Genomic DNA, 13869 nt, shown 5'->3' on the forward strand with positions numbered 1-13869 from the left:
AGAGCTTCACATGTTTTTGGACCAACTTCCATTGCTTCTCCACTAGCATCGGACCTTTATGGCCACCACACAATCTTTAGACCAACTCTCGTCTCTTCGAGTTAATGCCCAGTACGAAGCAGAGAACTTCATTGAAGAATTCAATGATTTCAAGAATAAAGATTCTGCGTACTGGGATGACTTAGATATAGACAAATTGGAACAAGGACTGAGAGAAACAGCTTTCGAAATAAAGACTGAAGAGCTCTTTTACGAAGTAAGAGCACATCAACTCATGCAGCCAATGTTAGAAGAAATAGAGGACAGAATAAAGAAAGAACAGAAATTCATTAATCATAGTTGTACTAAATTTCATGATCTTGTTATTTATTCCATTCCCTATTTTTATGAGCTTGAGTTTATACCCAAATAGGGCAATTCGATGTAACTGCTTTTGCTTTAATACCATTAAGACTTTTCTTTGTTTGGTATGGTTTCATCTTGTCTCCATTTGTCTTTAAAAGCAATTTTAGAGCTTCGAACTGAATAATCTTATCTTTCGAACCTGGACTCAATCGTTTTAAAAGAACATTAACAAAAACGACCATGAACTTTTCCAATTTATGGAATACAGTTGATAGTTTTTGACGATTTTTATTCAGGATCCATGCTTCAAATCTAACAACCTTAAAAGGGCTGCATTGTTCTAGTTTGAAAAGACAATTTTCCTGGATATATATAAACCAACTATTGGTTTTGATGTTTTGAATACCAATTTCCATTCTTAAGAGATCTCTGGTTTTGCTTCGAAGAACATTACTTTTATTGAGAAACCTAAAACAGGTCTTTAATCCCTTTGAAGTAAATGAATACTTGAGCATTCTTGCATCCATTAGGTATGGAATGTGCTTCGAAGCCGGCTTCGTAGTTTCAAAGCCGTTGTTATTTGACTTTTGGCGCCAAAATCTGGTTTCGAAGCCAAATATTTATTTCGAAACTGGTATTATCATCTGGGCTGTATTTTTCCCTCCAAAAGTATCAATATTGAAGGAAACTCTTCGTATTCGTACTTTTAGTACTTAACAAATTACGCGATATATTTTCCAGACACAAAGGCTTTTAAAACCCTTTTATTTCGTGCTCTGAAATCAATCGCTCGTTCAAAACACAAACCCTTCTCCTCTGTTAACCCTCTCTTCCTTGCCTCTTCCTTGCTGCTTGTTACCAATGACTTCTTCTTCTCTCAAAGTGCTTGCTGGTGATCGTATAAGCCCAACCATGGCTTTGAAAAAATGCATTGATGAAGAGATCACAAAGTTAACAACTGGTGAGTCAAGCGCCATAGACGGCTATCTCTTTGTCCCTCGCCACAGCAACAAACAAGAATACGTCTTGGGCCCCATCTTTTGAGAGGCTCCTGCTCAACTTCTAGCTTTACACCGTCGACTGGAGGACCATTTTCTTGTCTACGAAGGAGGGCTTGATTGGGGAAATTGAAGGGTGACCCGACCTCATCGCTGCTGGCCAACATTGAGAGCTGAATGGGAAGAATGGTATGACAGAGTTGTACCTGCGCGAGAAGACGACCTGCAAGAGCTCTATATTCTTGATGCCCTTCGTCTTTCCAGGTTTATCATTCCTGAAGACCCTTTCTTGATTCCTGCTGCTCTTTGTTTTTGGAACATGGCCTTCAATTTTTTCCAATTTCGGTGTGGCAAAATGGCTCCCACCGTTCTTGATATTTGCCATCTTTTAGGGTTTTCACCCCTTGGCTCTCCTTTCACTCCCAGTTATCCAGACCTCTCTGTTAAGTTCTCCCTTCCACCCTTAAACTCCTCGTATAGTGATTTTGTAAAGGCCGAAAATAAAAGGGTAGGTCTCGTGAGGGATAGAGAACTTTTTTCCTTCATTTTGTACTAGTTGTGTAAATTCCTTTTTTGTACTTCATCTCAAAGGATTATGCCTGAGTTCGCTCCACTTGCGAAGGCACTTGTTTTGAAAAAACGTATAGCCCTGGCTCCTTTCCTCTTAGGCCATGTTTATAGAGTCTGTTCCTAATTTTGTGAGAAACCTCTCGATGTGAACAAAGGGGGTCCCATTTGGGTGCTCCAACTTTGGTTCTTCACTTATTTCACTGATTTGCATCCCAAATGCTTAAGATTCCTTGTTCAGGACCCTAGCACTTGTGGGGAGAAGTATGCTAGGATTGTTCTTTATCCTGCTTCCTTTGCTTATTACCTCACCTTTTTTCACCAACTCCCTATTTCTCCATCTCTCACCTTCTTTTGTCCCTTTGATGCCAGCAAAGGCCTTGCTTGGCTGCAAACCTTTTTGGCTGATAAAGAGTGTTCCACCTCACCCCACAAAGATATGTAGGCTTCTATTTTGCTACCAAGGGAGCTGTTTATTTACACTTTAAACCCTCGAGCTTATAAATGTATAGCTGAGGTGTACTGCCCTTCTCAGTTTGCCAGGCAATTTGGGTTCACTCAGGGGATTCCTGTTCCACTTTGCAGTCTCTCAAATATCCATCTTACGACCAGAGACCTGAGAATACCCAGATCAAAGCTAGAGGCAGCTACATTCAGACTGCTGAAAGAATTATATGAGTTCACATTTGTCCCTTTCTTCCCTATGGCTTGGTTTTGAAAAGATTCCAAAACTGGTGGTCAGTCAATATGGAAGTGCGCCTATCAGCGCACCCTCACGTTTACTGATAGGGTTAGGAGTGCCTTCTAGGGCTAAATCAACAACAGCTGAGAACATGCCTTCTCTTTCCACAGTTGCCCAAACTGTTCCTGCAGCCTCACCACCTCCAGCTAGAGTCACTAGAGCTGCTTCAAAAAAGGGTAAGTAATTTCAGGTCACTTTTCTTTTCGACTCTTTTGTTTGCTTCCATTACACTCATACATTTTGGTGTAGGGTTTCCACAAGAAGAATCTCCTAAGATGACTGAAATTCTAGCCGCTCTTAAGGACAAACAACAGCAGAAAAAGAAAAGAAAGCTGGTACTTACTCCTAAAGAATCTGAATCCCACACCGAAGAGAGGGAGATTGAGAAAGAACATGAGGTACCATTGCAGAGGAAAAAGAGGAAGCAGATGACTGCCTCTTTTGCTGATTCAATCGACAACCCTACTCCTGGGACAGCTACCAAAGCAGCAGAAAAAGAACTTGCCCCTGAAGAGTCTGAATCCCATCTTGAAGAGAGAGAGATTGAGAAAGAACAAGAAATGCCAGAACCAATAAGGAAAAGAAGGAAAACGACTGTTTCTCCTTTTGACTTCGTCGAAGACCTTATTCATGAGGCGGCTGCTAAGGCAGTGGAACAAGAACATTCCATGGCCATAATTGTCTTTGAAAGAGCTGAGAAGAGATGGCAGCAGCAATTCTTAAGAGATGAAATTGCTGCTGCTGATGCAATCCAGAGGGAGGCTACAAGAAGGCAACACATTACTGAGCACTACTCCCTTCGAAGCTCTCCCATTGCTGTTATCACTTTTGAAACAAGTAACTTCTTTCAAGCCTCTACTGTTTCCCTCTTACCAAATTTTGGTGTTGAACTTGACATTACTGATCCTATTCTTGGTGCTTCTCTTCTTTTGTAGCAACAACTACTGAGCCTATTCTTCCAATGAGGACTCCCTCAGTTTCAGTTGAAGTTGAACAGATGCAAAATGTGAGGATTCTTTAGATAATGCTCCCACTTCCTAGGCCTACATTCAATGTATCCTCCTTGAGGCCAAGCATTCCTACATCTCTTTCTTTTGGATTAAATCCATATCTTCCTTACTTGTCTTTGGATCTACCTCAATTCATTTCTCTTTCGAGCCTTGCTCTTCCCCTTCCTCCTAAGGAAGTTCCACCTGCTACTCCATCTCTGATGGTAGCTGATTCTCCTATAAAGGGTACTGGCAGCTCTCCAACTCATGGTTTATTACCTTTGCCTTGTTCCAGTCCCTCTTCCCTTGACCTACTGGTGGCTAGGACGATAGAAACTGCTGAAGATGCTCCATCCATTTCTTCTATCCCTATGCAGTCCTCTGTGCCTTCCACCACAGCTCTCTCTGCGCTCCTCATGTCTATGGAGGAGGTAGATATCTTCGAAGCAAGACTAGCCAGTCTATTCGACATACCCTCTACCTCTCCAATAGCCAATGATGAAGCTGAGCCATTAGTCTTGGCTAACTCCTTGCTAGAAATCCTTAAAATCTCCTCTTCCTCCAGTAACAAGCCTTCTAAACTTCTAATGGACTTAGACACCTACCTGGAACTATTAATCTCTTTTTCGAAGATCTCTTTTGAGGCTTTACAAAGGCCTATAATAAGAAATGGGTTCCTTCAGTGCTGCAAAGTTGCTGAGCAGTCCGGCATGAATGTCTCGAATCATCTCTCTCAGGCAGCGGCTACCATCGACTTCTACATCAACATTTGCCATGCTGCCAGGGTTGCAAAGGAGAAATTAGTGAGAGACCAGGGCTTTGTTTCCACAGTACATGCTGAAGTCTCAGGGCTAAAGGAATAACATTCCTTTATCTCCCATTTTCGAACTCAACTACTGGAGAGAAAAGCTCGACTTGAGGAGGAGCTATCTGCAGTGAACCAGACTTTAATCCGAACTGACACCAAACTGCAAATCACCAACCAAGGATTGGCCGATTGAAATGAAGAAATGACTGCAGCTATTCAGTTGTTTTCATCATTTAACAATAGAAAATCTGTTGTAAAAGAACAGTTGAGACATTGTAATGATTTTTGGGCCAATTTATGGCGAAATGTACTCAACTCTTTATGAAAAACAAATTCTGATTTATCATTTGAGTACTCTTGTGTTCTTTTGCTTGACATTTATTCTATTCCTTGTGTTTCCCAAATAGTTGGAAAATAAGGCTTCAAATATCTGCCATTAATCTTTTTGGGATGTATGTATCCATTCAAATTTCTCAAATGGTATGCTCTAAAAGGCAGGACTCTATGAATTTGATATAGTCCTTCCCAGTTAGGTGACCATTTACCAAACTTATGGCTTTTAATTCCTATTGGGAGTATTGTCTTCCATACCAAATCACCTTCATCGAAGCCAATGTGTTTGACTTTCTTATTGTAATCTTTGGCTGCTTTCTTCTTTTGAAAGAGAATGCTATTTAATGCCAGAATTCTGGCTTCATCTATTCCTTCTAATTCCAAGCTCATACTCTGATAGTATTGCTCAGGATCTAACTGGTCTTGACATCTTACCCTCAAAGACTTAACATTAATTTCCATAGGCAACACAGCATCATGCCCATATACCAAGGCATAAGGAGTAACTCCTGTGCTTAACCTTGGGGAAGTTCTATAAGCCCACAATACATCCAACAATAAGTTATGCCAATCCCTAGGATTGTCTTCCACAACCTTTTGTATTCCTTTCTTCAAGGACTTATTGGATGATTCAGCCTGGCCGTTGGCTTGTGCATAATAGGGAGTGGAATTAACAAGGCTAATTCCAAACTCTGCCACAAAAGACTTCACCATTTTTCCATCGAACACAGCCCTATTATCAACAGTTATAGTTTGTGGGATGTCAAACCTATGGATTAAATCCTTGATGAATCCAATGACCTCAGTCTGGTCTACAGCCTTGTATGGCTTAGCTTCGACCCACTTGGTGAAGTAATCAGTAGCCATTACAATGAAACAATGATGCTTTGAAGAGGGTGGGTGTATTTTCCCCATCATATCCATGGCCCATCCTCTGAATGGCCAAGGCTTTACTACTGCATGCAGGTCAGTTATGGGCACATACCTTATTGCGCCATGCTTTTGACATGCCTGGCAACCCTTTGCATATTCTATGCAATCTTTAAGGATAGTTGGCCAATAGTAGGAATACCTTCGAAGCAGCCATCTCATTTTCACACCAGGCTGATGAGCACCACAGATGCCTTCATGAACCTCAGCCATAGCTGTTAATGCTTCTTTTGGGCCTAAACATTCCAACAATAAACTATCTCTCACCCTTTTGTAGAGAGCATTGTTATATATGATGTATTGCATAGATTGCAATTTAATTTTTCTGTTGGCCTTTGAGGATGGGCTAGCCAAGTACTGCATTATTGGATGCCTCCAATCTGGTTCGTGTAAGTTATTATGATTGACTTCCAGGACCACATTCCTTTTATTTAAGGGTGGTATAGATTTCTGGTATGTTGTTTGGCTTATGTCCCTTTGAGTATTATCCATCCTCTTGAAATTCGAAACTTTCTGAGCCACATCATTAGCTCTATTATTCAAGAATCTTGAGACATGAGTTACATTTACTATTTGAAATTGAGAAAGCAGATGTAATGCAACAACATAGTATGGCAACATGCTTATACTCTGACATTTGAAAATTCATTTCACTTGGTTAACCACCAATTGAGAATCTCCAAATATGTCAACTGCATGTACTTGTAATCCAATAAGAATTTCTAATCCCACTGTCAAGGCTTCATATTCAGCTTGATTATTAGAACAAGTAATTTCATCCACTCTAAAACCATGTGTGGTTTCTATTCCTTGTAGTGACTTAATCACTGTACTAATTCCAGCTAGGCCATTGGCTTTCGATCCATCGAACCACATTTGCCACGGCTCAACACTAGCTATACCAAGTTTCATTATCTCTTGGCTCTCTATTTGAGATGGATGGTCTGCCAAAAAATTGGCTAAAACTTGTCCTTTCACTGCCTTTTGGGGAACATATTCTAAATGAAATTTTGACAAGGCTAATACCCATTTGCCAATTCTTCCCTTCAACATAGGTCTAGATAACATACACTTAACCAAATCTGTGGTTGCAATTACCAAGACAGTTGTAAGCAAAAGATAATATCTTAATTTCATTGCAGCAAAATACAATGCAAGGCACAGCTTTTCTATAGCTGAATATTTACATTCACAAGAATTTAAAAACCCACTAAGGCCTCGTTTGGAGAGTGGCTATTTTATCAAAAAAACCAAAAAGTTACTAAAAGTTGTCATATCACCTCTCTAGTTTTCTGCACATCTTTTCGTAAAAAGCCAAAAAGTTACTAAAATAGCCTGTTCCCAAACGAGGCCTAAGGTAATAAACAGCTTGCTCCTTGCCTTCTTTATTGTCTTGGGCTAAGAAAGCTCCCAATGAATCTTCTGCTGTAGCTATGTACAACTTCAAAGGCTTATCGCCCTTTGGTGGCATCAGCACTGGAGGGTTGGCCAAGTAGGTTTTGATTTCTTCGAAAGCAATTTGATGCTCTGCTGTCCATACAAATTCCTCTTCATCTCTTAACCTTAGCAAGGAAGAAAATACTTTAGTTTTTCCTGCAGTCTTAGAAATGAATCTTCGAAGAAAATTAACCTATCTAAGGAACTTTTGTTATTCTTTCTTACTTGATGGGGGTCTGGCTTCAATGATGGCTTTGGCTTTATTCTGGTCAATCTGTATTCCTTTCTTGTGTACTACATAGCCCAAGAAATTTCTAGATGATACGCCAAAAGCACACTTAAGAGGATTGAGTTTCAACTTAAACTTTCTCATTCTTTCGAAAGCTACTTCTAAGTGAAACAGATGCTCCTCCATGGATTGGGATTTAACAACAATATCATCAATATAACACTCTAAATACCCTCCAATGAGGTCGTGAAGGATAGTGTTCATAGCCCTCTGATATGTAGCTCTACCATTCTTCAGACCAAATGGCATTTTAACCCATTCGAAGGTGCCAATATTTCCAGGACATCTGAATGCTGTTTTGTGAACATCCTCCTCCGTAATACAGATTTGGTTATAACCAGAGTGCCCATCCATCATTGATAAAATTTGAGCCCTGCTGAACTGTCTACCAGCAAATCTACTATAGGCATAGGATACTCATCTTTTGGAGTTGCTAAATTTAAGTTTCTAAAATCAATGCATACTTAATTTTACCATTATTCTTAACTACAGGCACAATATTAAATAGCCATTCAACATACCTGGCTGTCCTAATAAAGCCTGCCTTGAGTAGTCTAAGAATTTCCTCCTTAACTTTCTGAATCACTTCTGGACCCATTCTTCTTGATTTTTGCTTGTATGGCTTGAAGTTAGGCTTCATAGGGAGCCTACGTTCCACTAATGACCTATCCAATCCTGGCAGTTCATTATAAGACCATGCGAAACAATCTTTATATCTCCTCAGAATAACCAACAACTGGTTCCTGTCAAGAGTATTCAACCAAGCACTTATATAAATGGGTTGTTGTACAAAACCTTCCTCTAAATTTATTTCTTCTAAGGGGTCTTGCATCTGAGAACTTACTGGAGCTCCTTCTTTGATTCCTTTTGACTTCGAAGCAATCTCCTTGCTGTGTTCTGTCTCCAAGTTCTTTGATTCAACCTCTTTACCCTCCTCCTCATAGAAAAAATCTGTCCACAAGGCTTCTTCTTCCTGTATTTTCTAGACTTTTGTTTCAATGTCCAATGCACAGTATTTATCAAGGGCCAAAACTCTGGCTTGTTGCTGCTCCTGCTTGTAGCCAATTATCATGGCTTCTTTCTCTTGCTCCTGCACTTTCTAGACTATTGACTTTACATCCAATACTGAAAACTTAATTAGAGCCAAAGACTTGGCTTCTAGTGCTTCATCTTTTTGCCTACAACCAGGCATCATTGTCATCTTTAACGACAACCTCTTCATCAGCACTCTCTTGAACTAAGTGCATCGGGTGTGTCACTTCCTCATCAGCCGTCACTTCGGCTGAGCCATCAGATTTCCTCAGTATACTGAGTGGCGTCACTCCCTCAATATACAACTTGGCCTCTGCGAAGTCTACGCAGGCTATGAAAGGTTGAGGATCTGCATCAATTTCCTCTGTCTCTCCGTTGCCCAAGGCCATCATTATTTTTTGATGCAAAAAGGAAGGCACACATTTATTAGTGTGGATCCAATCTCTACCAAGTAAAGCATTGTACATAGCATTATTATCGATCACGAAGAATGCCGTCATGCAGTCCCTGGTTCCCATACTCAGGTTGATGGGTAGAATTCCCTGAGCCATCTGTCTGTCTCCAGCGAAACCAGCAATGGTTGTACTGGTTGGGATTAACCTGGGATTCCTCTTCCCTAATTTCTTCAAAGAAGATTTCGGTAGTAAGTTCACCGCTGCCCCATTATCCACTAAGACTCGGTTCAATTGTATCCCATCGAAGAAGGCCTTAATATACAAAGGCTTGACATGCTGTGTTATAGAATTTGAGGGATATTCAAAAGGATATGAGAGGTTAATACTCACCACTTCTTCATTCTCATATTCAGTTTCCATCGGGGTAACCATTCCGGAATTATCTTGCACCATACTCACTTGTGAGTCTTCGCTAGAGATTGGAATTGGGTCAATTTCTTGCCCCTCTTGATTCTCATCTCCAGCTTGGAATTCATGCGGTAGTATGTGTACCATGTTCACTGACACTGAGCCAAATTGGACGGCTGGCTGTGTCTGTTTCTCCTTTTGGCCACCTTGTTTAGTTACTCCAGAAGCATCCTCCATGCTGCTCTCTAGTACTTCATCCTTTGAATGGTCTGTCACGACTGATTTTTCAACCAGAAATGTTTGTTCAGCCATGAAGGTCTCGAACATTTCTTCCTCAACCATTTCTTTCTTTTGGCCTAAGCCAACTTCTGTCTCTGCCTCGCTGTCACTCTCCATCAATGCCTTCTCCAATCCTACTAAACTGGATGTCTCTCTGGCTTTTAGTTCAAAGTGAACTTTGGCCAACTGTTCTCTGCTGCAACCCATTTTGCCTTGTAGAGTTGGTTTTGGAGTATGGTCGGACTTTGGATTCTTCTTTCCTTATGTCTGTACCAATGAAGAACTCTCTCCATTCTCTTTCAGGTCTCGCTGGTACTGAGTGTACCTACACTAAATTTTTCTCCTTTGTAATGTAGAAATTACAGGGACCATATTTGGTTCCTTTGTTTTTGGGTGCTTAAGCAACACCCAATTGTTTGGAGTCACCAAATGAGGCTTAACCATCTTGCCTTGGTTTCCAATTACATCTCTTTGGGTAAACACTTCCCTAGGTTTATTCTGAATCACAAACCAATCTGGGACCCCAGGTACCCACGAACCTACTGACCCTGCCATTGAATTGCTTCTTTCCTCTTTCGAAATCATCTTCGAAGCTAGCTGCGAAGGCCACTGCTTGGTCCTAACTTCATGCTTTGGGCCTAACTCAGGCCTTCGATGAAGGTGTCCACCTTCTGTCTTGCGTGAGGCTAGTCTAGGGGGCCAATCTTTAGCTTTGATCCCATAAACTGAACCTCTCTCCAATCTCCTTTTAGAATGACTGCTCTCCATTTTGTAATAATTAGATGGTCTGGATTCATGTAAAGGCCTCTTGCCTTTGGAATGCATCCTATCATCTGTTGGTTCAACCCTCAATGGCTGCTGCCTAACACCAGATGGATATGGCCTTTTATTGTAAGCATTGGTTGGTTTAGGCCGTCTCTGCACATCCTTGTAGTATTGCTTCCCATCAATTGGAAGTCATTTCAACCACTTGTAGCTTAGTCTGCACCTAGGACACATCCTCTGCATTACAACTACTTCTAAGGAATCGTCATCCAGTGTTTCTTCCTCAGAGTCTTCCCTCGGGTGTGAGAAACCTTGTCCAATAGCTGGTAGATTTTTAGTGTATTTCTTGATAGTTGTCTGGTTGGCCACATGCATCTGCACATTGCCTTCTTCCAATTCTTTCGAAGACAGGTTCTGAAAATCTGGCATAATGACATTGGCGACCACCTCTCCAATTTCTGGAAATAGATTACTGTTGATCCCCATGGCCTTTTTAGCTTTGGCTGGGAATTTCAAACTTTCTTTCCGAATTTGTTCTTGGATCCTATCTCGAAAAACAATACAGTTTTTAGTCAAGTGAGACCAAGAATTATGCCATTTGTAATATACTTTTCCTTTAAGTTCATCAAGAGATGGAATTTTAACCCCTTTTGGTAACTTAAGGAAGTTGGCTGCAAGCAAATGATCAAAAATGTCATCTGTCTTAGTTAAATCGAAAGAGTATTTCCTGTGAAGGTCTTTCTTTTTAAACTGCTGGTCAATTGTTGTATCCTTATGAATTAATGCTTCATAGATCACAGGTTCTTTTCTCACAATCTCTGCTGCATCAATCTCATAGTTAGGATCTTTGTAGTATGTCTTGTATGATGTATTATTTCAATCTTGTTCCTCTTCTAGTAATGCTTCATACCTAGCTACCTTATAAGTCAGTTCCACTAAGTCCCTGAACTCTGTTAAGTCAAACTTCTTTCGAAGTCTAAACTCTAAGCCATTTTGAGCCAATCTTACGAATTCTAGCTCTGGCAAGATGACTCTACATTTATTTCGAGCCCTTTTAACTCTGGCAATAAACTGAGTAGCCTTCTCTTCAGGCCTTTGACTCAATCTTGCCAGGTCTGCCATGGAAACCTCTGGCTCCGATTGGAAGAATTGGGCATGAAATGCCTCTTCTATTTGTTGCCAAGTTTGGATTGAGCTAGGTGTAAGGTTAATGTACCATACAAATGCTCCTCCAGTTAGAGAGTTTGGGAATAGTCTCAGCTTCATATAGTCATTATTAGTGAATTTTTCACATTGAGCAGCAAACCTAGCAATATGCTCTACTGTTGATTGGTTTCCATTCTCATAAAAAATGGCAAAATCTGGTATCCTAAAATCTCTTGGGTATTTATGTACCCTATCTATCCATTCTGGGTATAGTTTTTTGTACACAGGAGTCTGGACCCCCCGAGCCATCGGTCCACACATCTCCCTAACGATGTCAGCAATTTGGTCCCTAAAGACTATATTTTGTGCCTGCTGAACCACTGCTGGAGGGGCAAACACAGGATTTGGTGGGTAAACTTGTGCCTGTGGTCTTCTTGGTCTATAAGGTGGTATATTTGGGACTGGTTGTCCCTGCGGTGCAGGTTGCTGTTGGGGGTGTGGGTAACTTCTTTGAGCTTGTCCTGCGAAAGGACCTGCGAAAGGTGCTGGAACTGTTGTTGTGTCTCTTCTATTTGTAGGAAAACCTTCTAACCCCCCGGGTATAAATTCGAATAAAGGATTAGTGAAACCCCTTATGCCAGGTATGGCTTCGAACATGGGATTTAGAACCATTCTTATGCCATTTTCTTGTACTGGGCCAGATCCACCAAATTGCATGGCTTCACTGTTAAGCACTGAGGCATTTTGACCTGCTATAGGCCTCGGAATAGGCTCGTACCAAGATTGAGGTGATGGTCTTTTACAGTTCTGATTACTAGTTTAACCATTAGAATGTCCATTAACTTACATAGGCTGTTTATCTCTAGCCAATCTTTGCTAAAGGACATTCGAAACTTCCTCCATGTGTCTTACGTTTGTTAATTGGTGGTTATTCATCCGATCCAAAAAGGACGTTGCCCATCTTTTCATTGTGTTCATTAATTGCTGTCCCATTGCATCTATTAAGCCACCACATGGATTTATTGGCTGAGTAGATGGGACAGTGGATGGTCCAATTCTTTGGTCTCGTCCAACATTACGAACATGTGGTATTTGTTCTGAAGTACTAGTCTGTTTGACCATAAGTTCTGATAAAATGGGGATTTCCACAGGATGTGTTATCACATTATCCTCTAGATTAGTATCTCTACCTCTCCTTCTATGCCTTCTTCCAGGCGTTCATTTTCTTCTTGTCTCCTATGTCTAGCCATTTCAATTGTCCTACCGGGCGTGCCAAAAATATATGTTGGCTTTTTGGCTTTAGAAGGTTATTATTGTAATTGCGAGCGTGCCAGCAAGGATCAATCAGTCCTTATAGAAATTTAATTGCCAACCAATTATCAAACGATTGTGTTTTAGTTCTCTCAGCCTCAATGAAGAGGGCTTTTAGTGATGGCTTGATTTAGGAGAATTAAGCAAAATATCAATCAAATAATGAACAACTGAAGCATTTCATTAGAATGAAAAACTTACAATGATTCAAACTTAGCCTCGTAAAGGTTTACAGCGACAATCTACTTGAAACTACTCCTATGAATGAAGTGCAGTGCAGAATTTAAAGTACTGGAATGTAAAGAATAGGAAATGTAAAACTAAGTAAAGTAGAATAAGACTGGTTTTTTGGATCTGAGTCTGGGGGCCTTTTCTAGGGCCTTCTTTGCTATTTATACTGCTCGAGGATGACCATCGAATTGCATTTCCAACCGTCGAATTGTTCCTCCATGATCGCCGATCGTGTTGCCCCAATATTAGCTCCATTACGCCATTACTCGCAGTTAAGCTTCCCTCCTAAATTTGAATTTGAAATGCGAGTAACCGTTGAAGTCACATCACCTTGCATCTCTTTGTTGATCCACTATTATTCAGATCTCGTAATAACCAATACTAACTGCCACGTGTATGATCAGGATCGAAGATTTGAATAGTCTTCCTATGTCACCATTATTTTGCCACGCGTCGAATTGTAATTGGCTTGTATAAAATATGTAGCCAACACATGTGCTTGTTAAATTAAATTTAAAATAATAATCATAATAAAAACCCTGCGAGGCACCCTTCAGTGTGTTTGGTTTGAGTTTTCTAGATTAAGTTTTTTGAAAGTTGACTTTTTTAGTTTTTGTATTTTTTTGTTTTTAGTGAATATTTTTCAAATTTTAAATATTTTTTTTTACTTTTTTAGATGCACCTTACTTAGATGTATCTAAAAAGTAAAAAATTTGTGAAAAAATATTTTAAAAAATTAATAAATACATAAAAATATAAAAAAATGTACTGAATTCTTGTATTTTTGGTATTTGGTGAATTTTTAAAGGATTTTTTTTACAATTTTTTTACTTTTTAGATGTATTTATGTTAGGTGTGTCTAAA

Source organism: Camellia sinensis, chromosome 13, assembly GCF_055761805.1.
Source record: "Camellia sinensis isolate YWXY chromosome 13, ASM5576180v1, whole genome shotgun sequence".
In the NCBI taxonomy this organism is placed as follows: Eukaryota; Viridiplantae; Streptophyta; class Magnoliopsida; order Ericales; family Theaceae; genus Camellia; species Camellia sinensis.